At 40.7% G+C, this 24,134-nt stretch overlaps 1 long non-coding RNA gene across 1 annotated transcript; it reads right to left on the bottom strand.

The window, feature by feature from the left end:
* Positions 1–8,270: 8,270 nt before the first annotated feature.
* On the bottom strand, positions 8,271–9,129 carry LOC124867613. Its single transcript, XR_007038110.1, has 2 exons — positions 9,058–9,129; positions 8,271–8,984 (listed from the first exon to the last, which is right to left on the bottom strand). It is a non-coding gene; the product is annotated as an uncharacterized LOC124867613 (long non-coding RNA).
* Positions 9,130–24,134: the final 15,005 nt, after the last annotated feature.

The following is a 24,134-nucleotide window of genomic DNA, read 5'->3' as shown; positions in this document are numbered from 1 at the left end:
ACTGGAGGCAAAACAGCCCACAGCCTGCTGCTACCACCACCATGCCTGACAGTTGGGGCAGTGTTCTTAGGTTTGAAAGCCTCACCTGGACCCCTCCTAGCATTCTTCTTCTCATCGTGGCCAAACATCTCAATCTTTGTCTTGCCTGGCCGGCAAACTGTTCTCCAAAAGGCGTTTAAAGAACCTGCAGATTTGAGTCCAGCTTGAAGGTGTCAGTTTTCTAAGAAGTTTCTTTCTTATTGGGCCCCCTCTTAGTACATGCTGGGGTAAAACTGGTTTCACTGTGGACAGTAGCACTGGTGTTCAAACTGTTTCTAGTTCATAGCCTAGACGAGTCTTGAGTTGTTCCTGAAATTCCCAAACAGCTTCCTTCCATCTGAAGAGGACGGTTTGGGTCTTCTTCCAGGCTGAGAGCTGACACATCTGTATACCTTGTACCTAACTACAGTAGTTTGAAATGCTTATCTTGGCATCTGTTCTGAGTATTGGTAAATCCAATAAGTCCTGTCAAAAATGTGTTTTATGCCTTCAAAGAGAAACTACCAGCTGCATTCAATCATGTTCACTAACCAGAAGAACCTTTGTCTTTCTAGAACCTTCAGCACCACTGAATACAAGATTAAGTTGAATGGATGATTACATCTGAGCCTGTATGTATAATTCTGACCCTGTGTGTGATAGAGAAACATCTAACAGCAGCTGTAAGCCCTACTATCATTGTTCAAATTCCATTCTGGTGTTCCTGGACTGGTTTTCTGAGTGGAGGGAGTCCAGTGGGAGGTTTGCCTATGTGGAGAAACAGTGCAGGAGATGCTGCAGAGACCAAGTGAGCGTGAGCAGCATTTAAAAAATAACCTTTAAAGTGTTTTAATTCAGGATCGTCCTGCGTTTAGCTCCATCCATCTTCCCATCGTTTCTGTCCCGCTTTCTGGTCCCTCTGAAGAAAACCATAACCACTATGTTTCACCAGTAGGACGCTGTGTTCAGGGTGATGTTCAGAGTCAGATTTCCTCCACACTTGTGGTGTGGTTTGCATGTAGGCCAAATGCTTACATCTTGCTCTCATCCGACCAGAGCTGCTTCTTCCACATGTTTGCTGCTGTGTGCTGGTGGCAAACTGGAAACACAACTTTAAATTCAACAATACATGATTCTGTTTTATCATCTTGATGACTTTTGAAAGTAATTAGTTGCACTAAATTTAATTTACACCAGAGCATAGGGGCCTGAATACATGCCACTTCTTTCAGATTCCAAGTGTCCTCTTCCCTTCACTGTATAGTTTTGCTCTACTTTTTGTGTCACATAAAATCCCAGCAAAATACATAAAAGTTTGTGATTGTACAGTGATGAAATGTGGAAAATGTCCCTGGTTGTTGATGCTTTTTTAGTGACCTGTAACTGTGTATAACCTGCTGCTAACCACAGTGGAGCAGGGGTCTTCTCACTCTGTGATTCGTCCTGACATCTAAAGTGTCGCTCCTGGCCCCTTCCGGGTTGCAGGATCATTACTGAGGTGAGTTTTTCACATGAGGCCTCTCCAGCCAGTCTGAGTGACAGCTTCAGGACCTGGTTTGACATAAAGGTAACAGGAGCAGCTAATTATTTCATGAGCACTTGACACTTCTGTCACCTCTCAGTCTTTCTCATGTCCGCTCTGAGACAGCGTTGCCAGTTTGCTGGATGTCCCAAAGGGTGAAGATTACCTCCTCCTCCTGTCTCTTTCAGGAGAGAAGCAACAATCTGTCTGCGATTCAGTGATGGAGAATTTGTATTTTCTATGACAGCTTCCTATTTCACTGGCCCCGTGTCAGTTTTATCATCTCCGAACTGGCAGAGCTACGTGTCAGGTGTGGGTTTGTTTTCAGTGTTGCCAGTGGCTCTCCGCTGCAGTCTAATGAGCCATCTGGGCCATCTGCACGCTGGCATCGAACTCATCGAACTGTCCTGTCTCGGGTGACTAGTCCACATGGCCTTAAACCCAATAAACTGCACAGAGGATGAAGCAGGGCTGACTCCAGAGAGCACGCCTTGAAGTACACATGTTGGATTTAAAACGGAAGCTGTAGTAAATACCTGCTGCAGAGCTCAGATTACCGTCCTGACCCGAGCGCAGAATAGTTCTGCATGTGTGGAACAAACAAGCATCCTGCTCCAGGTATAATGGGGCGCTGTGAGCCATCTGACATCAGCAATAGCACAGAGAGGACGGATCTGAAGCCTAACTTTATCTGCTGTTGATGTCTGTTTGCCTGCAACCAAACTAACCAGCTGGCTCAGAATTATCAGCAGGTCTTTCTACCAAAACATAAGAAAATCGTTTCAACAAACTTTAGGATGACATTGTTATGATCCTTAGGTGTTTGAGTTTTTGAGTTTCTCTTGTGTTTCCGTTTGCTTCATTTTCCTATTATCTATTGCATCTCTGAATTACCATGAAAACTTTAAGATTATAGCAAGTAATTTATGAACTGATCCCACAGCAGAGACAGAAGGAATATTATAACTCAATGAGACTGCAGGACTCCTTTTTGATACAAGACCAATTAATTTTCATTTATGTAGATGAGCTGGTAGAACCTATTAGGCTATATTTTTTAATATTTTATTAGGAGTAATCTTCGACGTTTTACTGATGATGCTGGAGAACAATGTCAGGTTGCTTTTAGTTCAATCCTTCCTGTTTTCTGCTGTTATGATTATTAATCTGAGAATATTATTTAATATTTAATATTAATATATTAATATTTTATTAAATAATATTTGGGTCTGTTAAGGGTTGTCCTGTGAATACCAGCCCAGTAAGGTGAGGATATTAGGACACAATAGAAAGGTGTGAGACGAGCTCTGACATTATTGAACAGCATAAACTCTGCACATATATGGAATAAATTCACACAATTTCTTAAAATACAAGAATTTATTAACAAAAATAAGTCAACTCAAAGTCAAACATATTTCAATCAACAAACTCTTTACTTTGCTAAAACAATTCAACTAAACTACTAAGCAGAATGAAAGAATAATGAAGACTAATGGACTATGTACAATATAAACAAGTTGATTAAAGATGATTAGAAATTATGACCAAAAAGAGTGATGCAACATTAACATGCAATGTTTATGTTTGAGAACCAAGGATTATCTTGAAGAATCTGGAAGTTAAGTTAAGTTAGTCTTGGAACCAACTTAGAAAATAATCAGCAAACGTTTAGACAACCATTCATAATGCAAGATCAAATAAAATATTATTTTAATAAAATAATGTTTTAAATAATGATCTGCTGAATAAAACCAACTTTCTGGATGACTAATTCTCAACAGTGTCTAATTAACTGCCTTTATTTATTAAAATAATATTTAAAGAAATATTATTAAGGGAGTATTTTGGAAAAGAGCCAAATCTTTCTGGAGAAATGGGGCTTAATGTTGTTTACTTAGTTATCAGATTTAGTAAAATGATGTTAGGGACACATTATTTACTGGATTGAAAACTAAACCTTTCTGTTAAATATTATTTGGCAGCAAACTTCTATGTTCTTACTTGTTAGCAGTTAAAGCTAACAAAGAAGCTGATAGCGTAGCACCAGAATCAAACACACACCTTTAAAATACCATTAATAAAAGGGTTAAAATGCATAAGCGCGTTATGATCAATCTTCTGTTTAAAAGTTTGTCTTAACTTTAAAAACCCACAAACACAGAACACAAACTGAACGTGTGCTGCAGATATTCTGCTAGCACTAAGATAGCTGAATTCAACACAAACAAAACCAAACTTCATAAAATGAAAAACGTTTTGATCATTTCAATCTAAATCCTTCTCTATTACTCTGCCCAAAACCTAACCTCATGAACCGTGCTGAGGAGTTGTCCAAGCGACGATGAAGTTTGAAGAAAGCATCCACAGTGAACAATCTCCATTGTCCTTCTTTGGGAAACTGGTGCACTCGGCGTCGTGCTGGGAACTCTCTGGAAACAGTTCGCTTCTGCAGATCTCAGAGAGGACAGTCAAGCAATGCTTGTACCTTGATTACCCCGTTCATGAATGAAAATCACCGGATACGCAGACAGTGATTAATTTCTACTTATCTTATGCATATGATCGCAGGGTCTTATGACATTCTTGGATCCAGTTGAAGAGTTTATGTCTGTTTGCCAGCAAAGAGACATCAGTGCGCTTGTTTCCCCTCCTATCCCGATGATCACCAGGGTGGAAGAGGTCGGACCATTGGAAAGGTGGGGGGTTTATACAGGCAGTGGCATCATGGGAAGTCCGCTGTTACCCCCAATTCCTATGTTGTGCCGGAAGTAGGTTAATGCAATTTATTTTGAAAAATACAGAAAAGTCCGTACTGCATTTCTTGTTGTAACTCATGGCTGTGGGTCCCAACACTGCTTAATTTTAGGAGTTTGTGTCTGATTGAGTGGATCAGGTGGAAGCAGTGTGATACATGTAAACCCTGTGTGCATGTGATGGGGTGGTCTCTGCTTGGCCCATCTATGTTAAAAGAGCATGGTAGAAGCATCATTTTAGGTTCACTGTTCAAAGAAGCCGTTGAAATATGAGAGAGAAATCGTTTACCAGGAGCACTGAGTGAAGATATGTCTGTATTCAATTCAATTCAATTCAATTCAATTCAATTCAATTCAAAAATACTTTATTAATCCCAAAGGGAAATTAAATGTTGTTATATCTCATATTATGAAGGTTTCTTCAAAGAGCCGTTGTAGATGCTGATGGCTGTGGGCAGGAAGGATCTCCTGTAGCGCTCCGTCTTACAGCAGATCTGAAGAAGCCTCTGACTGAAGACACTCTGTTGTTGTAGGACAGTCATGAAGAGGATGCTCAGGGTTCTCCATAATGTTCTTCATTTTATGAAGAATCCGTCTTTCCACAATAATCTCCAGAGGTTCCAGAGGAGTCCCCAGAACAGAACCAGCCTTTTTTATCAGCTTGTTGAGCTTTTTTAAGTCCCTGGTTCTGATGCTGCTTCCCCAGCAGATGATGGTAGAAGAGATTCAGACTTTCCACAACAGACTTATAGAAGATATGCAGCATCTTGCTGCAAACACCAAAGGCCCTAAGCTTCCTCAAGAAGTACAGTCTGTTCTGTCCCTTCTTGTAGATGGCTTCACAGTTGCATCTCCACTCTAGTCTGTTGTCCAGGTGAACACCGAGGTATTTATACTCCTCCACCACCTCCACTTCTTCTGCCATGATGGAAATAGTTTTTGACTTATTCCTGTTTCTCTTAAAATCTACAATCATCTCCTTTGTTTTAGTCACGTTCAAAATGAGATGATTGTTTCCACACCATGCCACAAAGCGGTCCACCACCTTCCTGTACTCAGCTTCTTCTCCATCTCTGATCCACCCCACAACTGCAGAATCATCTGAGTATTTCTGCAGATGACAGAAGTCTGTCTTGTACTGGAAGTCTGAGGTGTACAGAGTGAAAAGGAATGGTGAGAGTACCGTCCCCTGTGGTGCTCCTGTGCTGCTGACTACCTGGTTAGACTCACAACCCTTCAGTCTCACAAACTGTGGTCTGTTTGTCAGGTAGTCTTTGATCCAGGAGATTGTTGAGGGCTCCACCTGAGTCTTCTGGAGTTTCTGACAAAGCAAATCAGGTTGGATTGTATTAAATATTCTGGAGAAATCAAAGAACATGATCCTCACAGTGCTGCTGGCTTTGTCCAGATGACAGTGGGTTTGTTGAAGCAGGTGTATGATGGCATCTTCAACTCCAACTCCACAGCGATAAGCAAACTGATGGAGGTCCTGATGGTTTACTGTTTGCTTACTCAGGTGGGCCAACAGGAGTCTCTCTAGGACCTTCATGATGTGAGATGTCAGGGCAACAGGTCTATAGTCATTGAGGACTGATGGGTGAGTTTTCTTTGGTACCAGAACAAGACAGGAGGTCTTCCACAACACCGGAACCTTCTTCTGGGCCAGGCTAAGGTTGAAGAGGTGCTGCAGAATCCCACAGAGCTGCTCTGCATAGACCTTCAGGACTCTAGGGCTGACATGATCTGGACCTACAGCCTTATTCCTGTTCAGTCTCTCCAGTTGTCTCTTCAACTGACTTCTTGAGACACATAGGTGGAAGGTCAATCTTTATCTTTATCTGAGTTTCTTCAGGGTAACTTGTGTTTTTTTGTTTAGTCTTTAGTTTATTTACTCATATTTCTACATTTAACTTAGTATTCAATTTTTCCCTTTTGTCTGCCTTGACTTGGAAAAGATAATTTAGTATTTCTTCTGTTGTAAAACATTTTTGAAGATTTTTATGAAGCAAAAGATAATTTTTCTGACAGAAAAGACGTTATGCCACTTCGCTAAATTAGCCTGTTAGAGGTTTCAAAAGACTGAATCCTGGGATGGAGCTTTACCAGACACGTCAGACACGCAGTGGAATAATTTAGATCTAAGCAGATTCATGCGTTAGAATGGCCTAGTCAAAGTCCAGATCTAAAATCAACTAAGAACTTGAAAATGGATGTCCGCAGACGCTCTCCATCCAATCTGCCTGAGCCTAAGCTATTCAGGCTCAGCTATAAAATTTCACAATCTAGGTGTGCAAAGATGAACTGAAGCCAAAGGTGGTTCTGACTCAGAGGGCTGAATACAAATGCATGTCAAATTATGCACATTTTATTAGTAAAATGTATTTGATAGGGGGCCTAAACTAATCCAGGAGAGGCAGCAGCCCAAGACACAGAAAAGTTGTTCCTCTACAGTATTGCTACCTGGACACGAAAACAGGCACACACAGTCATAATCACACATTTAATCACACTAAGGCAAGGTAAGTTTATTTATAGCACATTTCAGTAGCAAGACTATTCAAAGTTCTGTACATGAAAAAAAGAAAAAGAGACATAATAGGAAAAGTACAATACAGTGGCATAAAGGTAATTAAATAATTAACGAACACAAATAATTAAAGAGAATAAAAATTAATAATTAAAAGGATAAAATGATAATAAAAAAGATTTTTTTTAAATGAAAAATTATAAAATGATTGATAAGAAAATAAAAGGAAAGTTTGACTGAAAATTTAACTAATAATGTTCAGATGGCATAGTCAAAGGCCACTCTAAACAACTAAGTTTTTAATCTTGATTCAAAGCAAATTAGGGTTTCACTAACACCCACGCACCTATCTATAACAACAATGGACGTCATACACTCACTCACACTCCCCATACATACTCTATACTCTCAGGTCCAGGTACCAATACTCCAGAAGGTCAACCAGCCGGCGGACCCAGGAGGTGGTCCCCTTCCTTCCGGGGTGGAGACAGGCAGACCGCCCCAGCACCAGCCCAGACTAGTGCCAGCACTGCCCAATCCCTGTTCCCATCTAAAGGGGGCCCACGTACAAAAGAGGGATCTAGGTGGTCCAAACGAGCCCGCCAAGCAGAGTCGTCCCAGGATGAAACAGTCCCAACCCCCCAATGAATTCTGATCTCAACCCCATGAACCCCCCACACCCTATGAAACCCCAACATGAAAATCCACACAGGGCCACCCCCAACCAGGACACAGATATCGAACACATGCCCCTGAACCAAAACACCATGAATCCTCACAAGGGCACACCTTCGCAGATGAGCTCCATGCAAACACACCACATCACCACCACTGCAACGCCCAAGGAGAAACACCAACCCGCTCCGCTTCGGCGCCAGCAATTGCACCAATTGGTCCACCAAGACCCAACTTCCAACCCCAGACCAGGCCTCAACCAGAAGGCCTGGTTCTTCTCAGGGCCTCCAACCCCAGACAACAAACAGCAAATGGGGGTGTGGAAAGACCCCATGCCTACCTCCGCCTGCTCAAATGTGTTGTTGTAGCGTGCATTTAAAAAGAAAAAGAGGTGGGGAGGCTTGTCTGCCCGCCCCCATCCCCTATGTCCACATGCAACTTAACCCATAGAGGTGGTTCCAGGTAGAGGTGAGGTTAATAAACAACACTCCCTCTGGGTGCCACGCCCTACATGGGTGTGTCATGAAAATGTTATGTGAAAGGTGAGACTGTCTGAGTTGTACCAGGCTGCCATGGATGCGTGGAGATGGAAAACTCTCGCTGCATTCCAAGGATGCACCCACAGTGGCAGTGTGATGAAGCGGGCGGAGGGAGGTGTCAGGGGATGTGGAGGGAAGGACTGGGGGACAAGCTCTCCCATGAAGCCAGCTCCCTGGATGACCCCAATAGGCACCCCCATTCGCCGAGTTCCAACAAAGGAGGGAGGCACAAGCACGTTTTAGATTTATTTATTTTCATAAAGGGGACAATGCATATTAAACAACATCAATTACATCACGTAAATATGCCAGATTTAGCCAGAGAGGCTAATTTTCGAGCAGGTTGATGGAAGGGATTAAAAAGTTATTATTAACATGCATGACAACATATATGACCGATGATTTATGACAGATTTTGTCATAATTTACAGATTCTTTAGACCCACATGCAGTAAGCAATCAGGAAACCGATAAAGTTTAACAAAGACTTTATTTTACAGTGAGCGAGGGGAAAGGGGCGGAGCTGGAATCAGAGGACAACTGCAAGGTAAGTAAACACGGTAAGAATGTATGAATCAAAATGGTGAATATTACTAAATAACAAATCTGCCTTACTAGGAAGTGGAGGTTGATCCGCCAGGAGGGGGTGAGACAACAACGGAGCTGCACACCGAGATGAACGGAGCAGGCAAGTACTTGACTCACTTTGAGGAAACTCTGAGGTTCTGTTGGAGATGTTATTGTGTGGGAGGGTGGACAGGGTTCGCTTGAGGTGGTCCGTAGTAGTTCCAGGAAGAGCACCGTCGAAGTAGCCGCCAGCCAGTAGATCCGGAGCGCAGAGGGTAAACAAACCAGGTTTAATCCACGTAGTTTGGAGATCCTTCTCCAAGGAAAAAATCCACAATGGCAAAGATGCTTGGAGACAAAGTCAGGTCCAGGTATCCGGCCTGCGAAGGAGTACATACAAAATTACTTGGATGGCAAAGACAAAGCTAGGTTAACTGTGGCTTGAGTTTATACCACTGAGGGCAACACTCTGGCGCTGAACTGCTGGAGGCCTCCATCTTAAATACCCTCCAAGGATGATTAAGGAATATGGAAACACCTGTCACCACTCCTCATGAATCCAGAGCCACCTAGAGGCCAAGCACAGTGCACAACAACAAAACACAACACAGAGATCCTGAATGTAATTTACATAAAACATTTGTTATAAAAGTAATAACAAGTCACATCCATAAAATATAAATCATATAAAACATTTAATTACAAATATTGGTTGTCTAATACCAATTGTGTAAGTGATTTCCTGAAACAGTTCAGTGATGTAATATTTCTTAGTTCGGATGGTATTGAAACAGAAAATAGGACAAGTGACCCAAAGATTGTTTCCTAAATGGTGTTTTACAGTCTCCCCTACTCACTGCTCTTGTAGTTATGTTTGATTGTAAATGTAGTTGGACAAAGTCCTTTAGCAGTGATGGAACCAAATCATGAAGGACTTTTTATACAAGTATGACGTCTGAATGAATGATAATGTATGATATGTAATATAATGCAATGATGATTTTAATTTTTCTTTTATCCAGTCTTCACTGTCTGCTTATAGCGACTTTCTATTGGCTGTAGTGGGGTCCGACTCGCCTGGGACAATGCAGTAATTTATAAGACAAAGAGCTACATCATTTAAATATAATTTTGAAGCTCCAATGTCAAATTATTCCTAATATTCTTGAAATTACATAAATGAAATGTTATTTTATTTCTCAATTTTTTGATATGTTTCTTAAATGAAAGTTGGGAATCCATTAAAATACCTAAGTATTTATACTCATGTACCGGTGTTAAAATTTGTCCATCAACTGTAATAACTGGATCTGGCTCCTTAGGTTGCACTTAGAAAAGAACAAGCAAACTCTTTTATTAATGTTGAGAGGAAGATTTGAACTTTTTAGGCACAAATCCAACAGACCCAAGGCTAGGAACACGCACCGGACCCAGGAACCAACCGAACACCGGGACTAACACCCCCAGCCCACCGGAACTGCCCAAACTTTCAAACCCGATCCCCAGTCCTTACATCCAGTCCCCCGCCCAAAGAAGCCACTGACCCCCGACAATGTCATGATTTTAGAAAAAATCCTCACTCTGTCGCTGTATTCAGAATTACATATTCATTATTTATTTCAAAAATACCTGAATCACTGAAGATGACAATTAAAAAGAGAGATCATATTTCTCCTATTTTAGCTTCCCTTCATTGGCTCCCTGTTAAATCCAGAATAGAATTTAAAATTCTCCTCCTCACATATAAAGCCCTTAATGATCTAGCTCCATCATACATCAGAGATCTGATTGGTCCATATGTTCCTAACAGAGCACTTTGTTCTCAGACTGCAGGTTTACTGGTGGTTCCTAGAGTCTCTAGAAGTAGAATGGGAGGCAGATCCTTTAGTTATCAGGCTCCTCTCCTGTGGAACCAGCTCCCAGTTTTAGTCCGTGAGGCAGACACCCTGTCTACTTTTAAGGCTAGGCTTAAAACTTTCCTTTTTGATAAAGCTTATAGTTAGAGTGGCTTAGGTTATCCTGAACTATCTGTGTAGTTATGCTGCTATAGGCTTAGGCTGCTGGAGGACATAACGACCACTTTCACCCTCTTTGCTACATTCTCACACTACTCACCAATTTTGCATTATTTGCTGTTATTTCAGCTTTTAACTTTATGTTCTCTCTTTTCTCTTCCTAGAAGCTACACCTGGCCTGACTCTGTGTCTACCTGTGACACCTTTCTGGAGAGGGGAATCGTCCGAGCTTCTGCTGGCAATAACTTAATGCTCACCCTCTACAGATGATCCACATAGCCCTGTCTTTTAGTGTTTAACCCTTTCTCTCTCCTAGACATGGCAACTGACTGAGCTTCTACTGTAACTAACTCTATGTGCTCTCTTTCAGACTCTAACCTTGAAAACTGGCTCAGAGTTTATCTGTTCTTTCTTTCTAGATGAAACGACTAAAGGAGCTACATCCATTAACATTTACTTTTCCTTCCCATAGAAAGTACTCCTAGATCAGTGCTTCTTTGTTCTCTTTGTGTCTCTGCTCTGTTCTCTCAAACCTCCAGTCGGTCGTGGCAGATGGCCGCTCACACTGAGCCTGGTTCTGGTTCTGCTGGAGGTTTCTTCCTGTTAAAAGGGAGTTTTTCCTCTCCACTGTCGCTACATGCATGCTCAGTATGAGGGATTGCTGCAAAGTCAACACCAGTGACTGTCCACTGTCTCTACATGCTCATCCAGGAGGAGTGAATGCTGCAAGTCACTGACTGGATGCAATCTGCTGGGTTTCCTTAGATAGAAAAACTTTTTATCCAATTTGAATAAATAACTGAATCTGACTGAACTGTTCAATGATTACGATTAATTGGAATGTATGAACCTGACTGTTGTGAAGAACCTTGAGACGACATGTGTTGTGAATTGGCACTATATAAATAAAACTGAACTGAACTGAATTGAATTACAGATTTGTAGAGTATGTAATTTGATTGTTCCTTAAATGATAAACCTGTTAAACTGTAGGAGAGACTCCATGTGTTTTAATTGGCTTTGTGTTCAAGTCAAAGTTGGACTTTGGGGAAATGGTCAAAATTGCAAAATCCAAACATGTGACTGCAAATCTCCATTTGGTGAAATTTGTGGCTTTCAACTGAAACGGGGTCTCTGCTCTCTGAAAGTCATTCACTTGCATTGAAAGTATGTACACCAACGGTTTTTTTCTGTGTAATGCCCAGCTCAGCCACAGTGCAATGTGGGAAATATGCAAATAGACACAAGATATCTATCAAACTTGAAACGGAGAGAGCCACAAAGTTCCCAGCTCTCCAGCTTTCATGCAGGTTTTAGATGTTTTCACTGCTTCATCAGCCCAGAATTAGCCCAGAGAGGCTCATTACCAGACCGCCTTCAGTACCAGATGACATGCAATACGGATAAGTCAACCAACCGAAGCAGGTGTGTTGAAGCAGTGACACTCAGGTTGTAGGAAAGCGGCCCTTGAGGAACAGGAAGTTAAGAAGGCTGTAACTGTTGAAAGCTGAAGTGGTGTAGGACCCAAACGCAAGCAGGAGGTAGGCAGAATCATGTGAAAGTAGTTTAATATATTGAATAGAGTACAAAAACTAGCATAAACAAAGAACCTTGGCAACAGAGGAACACAAGAACCATTAGAGTGACCGAGAGCACAGGATCATGACAATGCAGACCTCAGGTACAGAGTGAACCAAGAGGAGAAGAGTGATTAGTGGAACAGGTGAGTCTAATTACCTGAACGAAATTTAGCTGCAGGGGAGCAGGAAATGAGGTAAAGATGAAGGATATGTAGAAATAACACAGAGAGTATGTGCACACCTCACCAAGGTAAGAATGTGAGAACACAGGGCTGAGTGGAACAATCACTAAACAGAACATCATTAAACACAAGAATCTACTGCAATGTAAAATTAACCCAAAATTAACATGAACTCAAAACCTGAACCAAAGCTTTCAGATCATGACAGGAAGATTTTGGGAGGAAGTAAATCTTACTGAACAAAGGAGAATAATAAAATCAATAATAATAAAAAGCCACCTATGAATATTAATGAAACATGATAGCAATCAAACTAAAGTCCAAAATCCAAACACAAAACAACAAAAAGAAACAGCAGATCATCACATGGTCATAATGTTTAGCCACATTGTTGCATTTAAACACTCCTTCAATTAAATTACAGCCCTGACTGACAGAAGCTGATGGTTATTACAGCTGTGAATCCTTTACATTTCAGAAACGTTTTAGCTTCATCCGTCAAATAAGAGGTTCTCCAAACATGTTCTGCACCAAAGCGTCGTCTCTGTCACTGTGCTCGTCACTTGGGTCGGTGGTGTTCTGGTTAGATTCTGTTGTCAGAGTTGAGCCGACAGCCCGAACCAAAATACCCCCCACCCTCCTATGTGCCAGACAGCAACTTGCTGGTTCCTGATTTATCAGTCAATTATTCCCCTAGCCGCACCACTCTGAGGGACACACTTATTCCAAGACCATTCAGCATGTAGCCCACAACCTATGCAGCTGCTGCTGATTAAAATCTTGCCATGTTGATGGAGGGAGCGGGGACCCTGAGGACGTGTCGACAGGCCTCCTGTTCACACACTCTGCAGTGTTCATTTGTCACCGTTTACCAGAGCTCCCAGCCTCACAACGTGCACTCACTGCAGATTGGAGTTGTTTCAGCAGAACATCTGATAACAGAGGCTGCTTGTATGAAACAGTCGCCTTGCAAACAGCAGATGTCAAGGAAGTCCAAAATGTACCACTTAAGGCATGCTGTCCATACATCAGTATTTCAGCTTTTACGTAAAAAACTAAGAACACCACCACTGATTCCACAGTGTTGTGACTAGGAATTTGAGAATATTATTTAATATTTAATATTAATACCTTAATATTTTATCAAATAATATTTGGGTCTGTTAAGGGTTGTCCTGTGAATACCAGCCCAGTAAGGCGATGGTATTAGGACAAAATAGAAAGGTGTGAGATGAGCTCTGACATTATTAAACAGCATAAACTCTGCACATATATGGAATAAATTCACACAATTTCTTAAAATACAAGAATTTATTAACAAAAATAAGTCAACTCAAAGTCAAACATATTTCAATCAACAAACTCTTTACTTTGCTAAAACAATCCAACTAAACTACCAAGCAGAATTAAAGAATAATGAAGACTAATGGACTATGTACAATATAAACAAGTTGATTAAAGATGATTGATAATTATGACCAAAAGAGTGATGCAACATTACCATGCAATGTTTATGTTTGAGAACCAAGGATTATCTTGAAGAATCTGGAAATGAAGTTAAGTTAGTCTTGGAACTAACTTAGACAATAATCAGCAACATTTAGACAACCATTCACAATGTAAGATCAGATAAAATATTATTTTAATAAAATAATGTTTTAAATAATGATCTGCTGAATAAAACCAACTTTCTGGATGACTAATTCTCAACGGTGTCTAATTAGCTGCCTTTATTTATTAAAATAATATTTAAAGAAATATTAAGGAAATAGTCAAATAATATTTAAGGAAATATTATTTTGAATAAGAACCAAATCTTTCTAGAGAAATGGGGCTTAATGGTGTTTACTTAGTTTTCAAGTTTCATAAAATAATATTTAGGGAAATATTATATTTTCTAGATTGAAATCTAACAACCTTTTTGGGAAAATTATCTTTAGCAGGCAAACACGTGTTCTTAGCTGTTAACAGTTAAAGCTAACAAAAGAAGCTTATAGCTTTTCATCAGAATCAAACACATACCTTTAAAATACGATTAATAAAAGGGTTAAAAAGCATAAGCGTGGACGGCGTGTTATGGCCGATCTTCTGTGTTTAAAATCACCCTTTAAATAAAGTTGGTCTTAATAAAAAAAAAAAAAACACAAACACAGAACACAAACTGAGCAGATGTGCTGAGCAGATAATCTGCTAGCACTAAGATGGCTGAGTTTCAACACAAACAAAACCAAACTTCATAAAACGATAATTTTATTCTAAATTACTTCTCTCTGCCCAAAACACAACCTCCTACCTGAACCGTGCTGAGGAAATGTTGTCCGGGCGACGAAGTTGAAGAAAACATCCACAGTGAACAAAGGGTTAGCTGCAGCTAACCTCCGTAGCTGTGGGGTGGGGCGGCCCGTTCTGTCGGCCGGCCCAACTGCACGTTACTGCTGAAACCACGGTGATGCGGTCCCGTTGTCCTTCCTTCAGACTTGGAAAACTGCTCCAGTCGGCACTGCAGAGACAGGGTCTCCGCTGGGAACTCTCTGGAACACAGTTTGCTTCTGTAGACCTCAGAGAGAAAGTCAAGCCACGCTTGTACCTTAATTACCGTTCATGAATGAATACCGCATACACAAACAGCAATTCGTTCCTACTTAACTTAGTGCATATGATCGCGTGATCTTATGACACTCTTGGATTCAGTTTGTAGAGATATGTCTGTTTGCCAGCAAAGAGACATTAGCGCACTGTGTCCCTCCGTCCAGTTCCTCTGGGGACCTGCATGGAAGAGGTCAGTTTGTTACAAAAGCGGGGGTTTTATTCGGACAGTGACATCACGGGAAGTCCGCTGTAGAATAAAGCGATTTGTTTTTAAATTCCAGAAAAGTTCGTACTGGCCTTTCATTTTGTAACCATGGCTGTGGTCCCAACAACAGGACTTTAGAGGTAAAGTAGCAGCCAGGTGTTGCTGATCAAATGCATTGATTAATTGCTTCAAAAGCAAAGTCTGTTAACATAATGCCAGTCTGAAAAGACATCAGCGATGACCTTAGAGAAGCAACTGTTGCTGCCCATCAATCTGGAAAGGGTTATAAGGTAATCTCCAAACTTTCTGACGGCCATCATTTTGCAGAGTGGAAAATTATTCCCAAGAGGAAAACATTAAAGTCAGCTGCCAATCTTCCCAGGAGTGGACGTCCCAGCAGATTCAGCACATCAGGGTTGGGAATGCATTGTTCAGAGGAATTAACTGCATCTCAGCCTCCCCATGTTAGATGGTTACCCTTTAGTGACCCTTTACTGACTAGCAGCATAATTGGTCATTTAGTACTTAGTCCTATTTTCCAGTCTCAGGCATGTACAATATTTTATAGATGCTGTTATTTTTTAGCGGAACTTTGAAAGTGAACTACAATACAAGTTTCTTTACAATCCATTTAGGTCCACAATCAGGTTCTGTAAAATCACTGAGTGTCATTCACGTTCTGACCACTAGGTGGCAGAAATTCCTCCAGTTCAATCCTTGGTATGTGTACAATGTGTGACAATAGGCATTTCAGCTGAATTTAGGACCAGAAGAGGTTACAGGCAGCAAAGATATTCTGAAAGGGGTTACAGCTGGTGACCGATCAGTTAAAAAGGCGGATCAAGCATGGCTTCTTTAGAAGAGTTGTAGGGAACAGACTCTTCTCTCTATAAGAAATATGGCAAAACAGCTGTCAAGCACAGTGGTGGAGAGCTGATGATTTAAACTTGCCTTGCAGCCACAGGGCCAACCTTGAGCTGCTCTATACAGGTCCTTCTCAAAATATTAGCATATTGTGATAAAGTTAATTATTTTCCATAATGTCATGATGAAAATTTAACATTTATATATTTTAGATTCATTGCACACTAACTGAAATATTTCAGGTCTTTTATTGTCTTAATACGGATGATTTTGGCATACAGCTCATGAAAACCCAAAATTCCTATCTCACAAAATTAGCATATTTCATCCGACCAATAAAAGAAAAGTGTTTTTAATACAAAAAACGTCAACCTTCAAATAATCATGTACAGTTATGCACTCAATACTTGGTCGGGAATCCTTTTGCAGAAATGACTGCTTCAATGCGGCGTGGCATGGAGGCAATCAGCCTGTGGCACTGCTGAGGTCTTATGGAGGCCCAGGATGCTTCGATAGCGGCCTTTAGCTCATCCAGAGTGTTGGGTCTTGAGTCTCTCAACGTTCTCTTCAAAAATCCCACAGATTCTCTATGGGGTTCAGGTCAGGAGAGTTGGCAGGCCAATTGAGCACAGTGATACCATGGTCAGTAAACCATTTACCAGTGGTTTTGGCACTGTGAGCAGGTGCCAGGTCGTGCTGAAAAATGAAATCTTCATCTCCATAAAGCTTTTCAGCAGATGGAAGCATGAAGTGCTCCAAAATCTCCTGATAGCTAGCTGCATTGACCCTGCCCTTGATAAAACACAGTGGACCAACACCAGCAGCTGACACGGCACCCCAGACCATCACTGACTGTGGGTACTTGACACTGGACTTCTGGCATTTTGGCATTTCCTTCTCCCCAGTCTTCGTCCAGACTCTGGCACCTTGATTTCCGAATGACATGCAGAATTTGCTTTCATCTGAAAAAAGTACTTTGGACCACTGAGCAACAGTCCAGTGCTGCTTCTCTGTAGCCCAGGTCAGGCGTTTCTGCCGCTGTTTCTGGTTCAAACGTGGCTTGACCTGGGGAATGCGGCACCTGTAGCCCATTTCCTGCACACACCTGTGCACGGTGGCTCTGGATGTTTCTACTCCAGACTCAGTCCACTGCTTCCGCAGGTCCCCCAAGGTCTGGAATCGGCCCTTCTCCACAATCTTCCTCAGGGTCCGGTCACCTCTTCTCGTTGTGCAGCGTTTTCTGCCACACTTTTTCCTTCCCACAGACTTCCCACTGAGGTGCCTTGATACAGCACTCTGGGAACAGCCTATTCGTTCAGAAATTTCTTTCTGTGTCTTACCCTCTTGCTTGAGGGTGTCAATAGTGGCCTTCTGGACAGCAGTCAGGTCGGCAGTCTTACCCATGATTGGGGTTTTGAGTGATGAACCAGGCTGGGAGTTTTAAAGGCCTCAGGAATCTTTTGCAGGTGTTTAGAGTTAACTCGTTGATTCAGATGATTAGGTTCATAGCTCGTTTAGAGACCCTTTTAATGATATGCTAATTTTGTGAGATAGGAATTTTGGGTTTTCATGAGCTGTATGCCAAAATCATCCGTATTAAGACAATAAAAGACCTGAAATATTTCAGTTAGTGTGCAATGAATCTAAAATATATGAATGTTAAATTTTCATCATGACATTATGGAAAATAATGAGCTTAATCACAATATGCAAATATTTTGAGAAGGACCTGTATAGCAAGGTATTATTGTCTTTCTGATGGCTGAAGCTTCACCCAAAATGGATCATCAACAAGACAACAATCCTAAACACCAGGAAATCTGTAAAAGAATGTCTGAAAAAGAAAACAATCAAAGTGTTGCAAAGGCCTAAGTCAAAGTCTGCACCTCAGCCAGACTGAATTTCTGTAGTGGGACCTTGAGGGAGCTTTGCAGAAAAAAAATGTCTGCAAACCTCCATGAACTGAAGCGATGATGGAAAGATGAGTGGACCAGAATATCTCCACATAGATGCAAGACACTTTGGTATGGGGTTTCATCTGGTCATAAGAACTTTAGAGATGCTGCAGAGTTGACCTGTACATAATGATGGGAGCATCACAAAGTCTATAGTTCATATTGGAGAATTAAGCTTAGATTGTTTTTGTGTTATGAGCTCTTTGTTCTTATTCCTGTAGATGTATGAGAGATCCAGACAGTTGTTATTTTCATGGAAAGATCAAGTATCATACAGATCTGACCAGGAATTGAACAACCCCTCCTGTAGAGCAATTATCTTTGCAGTGTGGGAAAGGTATTACACATTTAATTTCACTTTCTGCTGCCCAAACTAATTTTAACTTTAAAGATGAAGTTTCTTCTTTGAACAAATGTCCCCTTTTGTCTCTTCAGTTATAAAATACTAATATGACTTTCCTTTATTCTGCACCAATAAAACACTGAAGCTTCAGATCGCTGCTGGACCGATGAGAGCTGGGATGTCGGTACGAAATTCAGGAAGGTCTCAGTCAACACTGGCAGCATACAAATGCCTCAATTTCATTTTATTTGTCGTAAAATCTTCCCTCTCCAGAAAGTTAGGATGTTCCTCTCGCTGCTTTTTAGAGGAGAAACTAAATTAGTTCCAATTAGTAATGGATGCAAAACACAGAAGCACAGCCCCTGCAGCAGCTCAGATTTAAACCTTTTTTATGCAAGCAACCATTAATATAAAGTAAAACTGGGACCACGTGCCACACCGCAGAAGTGGGCTGTAGTGTTTGCATAAAACTACAAGACACAGGAAAAATTCAGTTCCAAGTTCTTTACCTGAACTTGGCTCAGGAGCTGAATGTAAAGCAATCAGACTTACTCCCAGCACCAGTTTAGTTTGCAGTGAATCATATGTACTCCCCAGTCTGCCCGGGTCCTAAATACACCCAAAAACACGGTGAGAAAACACGGTGAATTTGAATATGACTGTCACATGCACTCAGTGTAGCTGTCACTGTGGCAGCTATTTCTGTCCTGGACCAGGTGTGGGAGAGCTGAGAACAATCTCCTTCCTATCATTACTCCCAAAAAGGATTATTCACACACACATGCATCAGTACACACACATGATACCACACAGTTTCAGAAATATTCTCTCATTTGCTTTAAAATAAACTCCAGAACCTTAAATTTTCTTCTAATAATGAGTTATTGTCATCTTAATTAGCTACTGTTCCCTGATTTCTGAGCCTGAAGACAGTTTCGCCTATGAAGTGTTTTCTTTGCTGCTTTGACTCCTTCAGTTTGATATGAAAACCAAAGACAGTTTCATCACGCCTGATTGCACAAGTCACTTTGCCGGTGAGCCATTTCTAAAGTGTGGAATTGCAAAGTAGCAAGAAGATGACACCTAAAAACAAGCATGATGGAAAAAGTCACAAGGAGAGAGAAAAACTGACAATACCTACAGTTTGGTTCTACTCATCCCTCAAGTGGAACCAGCCTTAAACCAAAAGGTTTCATCTGGGATCAAAGGGAGTTAAAGCAATTTCTGTACCTCAGCCTGGTCCATATTTTACTCAAGATGAAGATCTAAAGCTGTTGAAAATTAAGATTTTATACAGAATCCCAAAAGATTTTCCTTTGGGATAATTCTCGCATTTCAGGGTTTAACTTGTTCCAAGACAAACAATTTGTGTGGTGCTGTTTCCACTTCATAATGTTATAATTCCATCTCCAAAGACCTTAAAACGTTTCATCACCGCTATCAGGCCAAAAGAGATATATAGTCCCTCCAGAGTGTTTTGGGTCCTGCTGGGTCCTCCTCTCAATGGGACAGAAAACCCCCAGAGTGAACAACTAAGAGGTTACCTGATCAGACCCAAACTTGTTGAAAGAACCCAAACGAGGCTGCTTGTTCTCATCTACATTCCACAGTTTAGGTCCATCAGATCTATGTCCTACATATGAGTTACAAGTGTGAAAAACAAAGCATCATACAGATTTACAGATGAAAGTTTTGTCATATTAGTCTTTTTTTTCTGAGCAAAACAGGATCAGGTGACTATAGTTGCAGGTCTAACTAATCCTAAACTAATCCTTGATGCTTTCTCATTTTTTAATGATTTCTGGAACAAAGACAGGCTGTCAGAAGCTGAATTTCTTCTTCTGACACATTTTTGCTGACTTTTCATCTTGTGTCAATGGCTGCAGTGATAAAAAAGCAACTGTAATTTTTTATTTATCTGCCACAGAAGAAGAAAAAGAGTAAAGAGGGTTTTATACTTTGGTCCAGTAATGACATTAATGTCCCTACAGGATTTACTTTTGCACAATGTGGACATTAATCTGAAAGTGTGACCTCTGCAGCAAAGAAGAGCTTTTTCTTTCACCTTCATTCTCAGTTCATTTTCTGGAATCCTCTTTTAAAACAGTCTCAGTTGGTATGTCCTTGGCTATTAAATATTTCATCACACCACTTAGCCAGACGAGCATCTATTATTAACAAAGAGGTGGTCACAATTAAGGACCCTGCCAATCAGTGGTGCAATGACAGGAAGGGGCTTCACCCACAATCCACTGACAGACTGGAGAGTCCATGAGGACAGTAGGCTTTAACTCATCTGGTGGTTATTGTTAGATTTGATGTCTGCAAGCAGGAAGCATATGGAAGCAGCACAAAGCAGCAGCAGGAACGTCCTTTAGCCTCCCACCGGGTGGTGGTTCCAGACACACTAAAAACATCTGTCAGCAGGACACTAGATCTAACAGTATTATTCTGGCTACCAGCAGATGCACCAGTTTGAAAATGGAAACTAAAAGTGTTTTTACCTAAAATAGTGTTACTGGCCAGGAAAAATGACCATGAGGCTTCATTGAGATCTTTTTCAACACTTTAAGTCACTTTATGTTCAAAGATCCAACCTTATATTTTTTCACATCTATTTTATTTATAGAGCTCATTAAAAAAACAATTTGTTTAACCACAGTGCGGTACTGTGCTAAAACAGGTTGAACAAGACATCAGAAATAATAATAAAATGGCGCAGTTGGCAGCACTGTTGGCTTGCAGGAAGAAGGTCCTGGGTTCACCCCTGGCTGGTGGTTTTCCTGAATGTTCTCCCGATGCATGCGTGGGTCCTCCCTGGGTACTCCAGCTTCCTCCCAAAGCCCAAATACATGACTGTTTGACAAACTGGTCTAAATGGCTCTGAAAATAGATGGATGGATGGATAATAAAATAGAACAAAAACCAATAAAAGCAGAATAAAACAAACTACAAAGACTTTAGTAAATTAAAAAACAGAAACAAAATAACTCACACTGTGTCAAAACCCACTGAAAACTTATGTGTTTAAAAGAGGCTTAAAAACAGCAAGAGAAGAAGCCCGTCTAATATTTAATGGCGGCTTGTTCCATTGTTTTGGAGCGACAACTGAAAAGACTCGATCTCCTCTGAGCTTCAGCCTAGTTTTTGATACAACCAACAGAAGTTGGTCAGATGATCTAGGGGCCCGTGGTGGAACATAAGACTGAAACTGGTCAGAGATGTATGGAGGACCATTAACACATTTAAAAGCCAAGACAATGATTTAAAAATCAGTTTTCCCACACAGCCTGCCAGTGGAGAGCAGGCTGACTGATCCCAGCATAAAGTGCATCACAATAACCTGCTCTAATTATTATCTCCAGGTCACGTTTTAACATAACTGGTTTCCTGGGGTAACTGAAAGAAATCGTTTGTTGAACTTGAAACATAAATCCAGGCTTTCACCAACATGTGGTCCCAGGTCACAGGGTTTGGAAGAGATGTGTGTGAATTACTGTTATAGGACTAAATAAAACCACCTCTGTTTCTTTTCATAAAAGCTCTGAAAATTCAAGGACATCCATGCTAATGAAACAGGCTCGAACTGATCGAAGAAAGCCAAGAAGGAAACAAAATGGAGTGCAGAAGATGGGATAAAAGACCTGGTGCACTGAACCTGATCAACAATGAAGTAAAGGGAATTGTTAAAAATGCCAGCAGAGTTTTTCAGGTTTGTAGACTGATGAGTATTTTAAATAGAATTGATGGTAATGACAACGTGAGGCAATAATTTGAGATAAAAAATAGTTTTTCCCAATTTTAAAAGTGTCACATTCTCAACACATTTTCAACAAGTTATTGTAAATATGAATCTGAGAATATTATTTAATATTAATATTTTATCAAATAATATTTGGGTCTGTTAAGGGTTGTCCTGTGAATACCAGCCCAGTAAGGTGATGGTTTTAGGACACAATAGAAAGGTGTGAGACGAGCTCTGACATTATTGAACAGCATAAACTCTGCACATATATGGAATAAATTCACACAATTTCTTAAAATACAAGAATTTATTAACAAAAATAAGTCAACTCAAAGTCAAACATATTTCAATCAACAAACTCTTTACTTTGTTAAAACAATTCAACTAAACTACCAAGCAGAATTAAAGAATAATGAAGACTAATGGACTATGTACAAGATCAACAAGTTGATTAAAGATGATTGAAAATTATGACCAAAAGAGTGATGCAACATTACCATGCAATGTTTATGTTTGAGAACCAAGGATTATCTTGAAGAATCTGGAAGTAAAGTTAATTTAGTCTTGGAACCAACTTAGACAATAATCAGCATCATTTAGACAATCATTCACAATGTAAGATCAGATTAAATATTATTTTAATAAAATAATGTTTTAAATAATGATCTGCTGAATAAAACCAACCTCCTGGATGACTAATTCTCAACGGTGTCTAATTAGCTGCCTTTATTAAAATAATATTTGAAGAAATATTATTGAGTATTTTGGAAAATAGCCAAATCTTTCTGGAGAAATGGGGCTTAATGGTGTTTACTTAGTTATCAAATTTAGTAAATGATGTTCAGGGACTATTATTCACTAGCTTGAAACCTAACAACCTTTCTGTTGACTAGCCTTAATGCTAGCACACGTGTTCTTACCAGCTGGGAGTTGGGCTAACAAAGAAGCTAGCTAAAGTGCTAAGCTAAAGATAGCTTAGCACCAGAATCAACACATACCTTTAAAATACCAGGGTTAAAATGCATAAGCGCTGACGGCGCGTTATGAGCAATGTTCTGGTAAAAACCACCCTTTAAATAAAGTTTATCTTAGCTTTAAAACATACAAAGAACACAAACCGGCCTGTGTGCTACAGGTAGCATGCTAGCACCAAGATAGCCGAGTTCCACAAAACAAACTTCATAACATGAAAACGTTCAGATTATTTCATCCTAAACCAATCTGTTAATCTGCCCAAAACCCAACCTCTGAACCTGTTGAGGGAATGTTGTCCAAGGGCGAAGTTTGAAGAAGATATCCGTCGTCAACAAAGAGTTAGCTTCCCGCTAACTTCCTCAGTTTCTTCCGATCAGAAGGTGCGTTCATTCTGTGAACAAAAGGTTAGCTTCCCGCTAACCTCCAGCTGTGGATGAAGAACGAACGTTGTCCGCTGCGGTTTCTGCCGTCTTCGGGGCTTCTCTCGAACAGTTTTGCTTCTGTGGGGCCTCGAATAGAAAATGTAAGCAACTCTTACTCCTTAATTTCCCCGTTCATGAATGAAAATACCGGATACACAGACAGTATTTCATTCTACTTAACTTTACATATGATCGGTGATCGTATGGCTTCCTGGGATCCAGTTGAATTTATGTCTTTTTACCAGCAAAAGACATCAGCGCGCTGTGTTTGCCTCCTAACCGGTTCCTCTGGAAGGCCGTGTGGAAGAGAAAGTCTTGTGGAAAGGTGGGGGCTTTTATTTGGGTAATGGCGCCACAGGAAGTCCGCAGTTACCCCCTTTCCTGGCTGTGCTGGAAGAAGGTTAATGCACTTTATTTTGAAAAGTTCCAGGAAAGTATGTACCGGAGTTTTAGTGTTGAAACCCATGGCTGTGGTCCCAACAAAGTCAAAAGAAACCTGCAAGTTGTCCTTTTTCCACTTTCTTCCAGCTCTCCTGGGCTGTCGTCTGACTTCCTGGGTGGTCTCATTTAACCAGAGCCAAACTGTACATTTTGGTCTCCTGGTTTAAAATGGGGTCACTGTATCCAGGGTCTTAACACAGGTATCCTCGAACTG

This window comes from Girardinichthys multiradiatus, chromosome 4, assembly GCF_021462225.1.
Source record: "Girardinichthys multiradiatus isolate DD_20200921_A chromosome 4, DD_fGirMul_XY1, whole genome shotgun sequence".
NCBI classification, from domain to species: Eukaryota; Metazoa; Chordata; class Actinopteri; order Cyprinodontiformes; family Goodeidae; genus Girardinichthys; species Girardinichthys multiradiatus.
The sequence above is the reverse complement of the archived record's forward strand: the minus strand, read 5'-3'. Positions and strand labels throughout refer to the sequence as shown.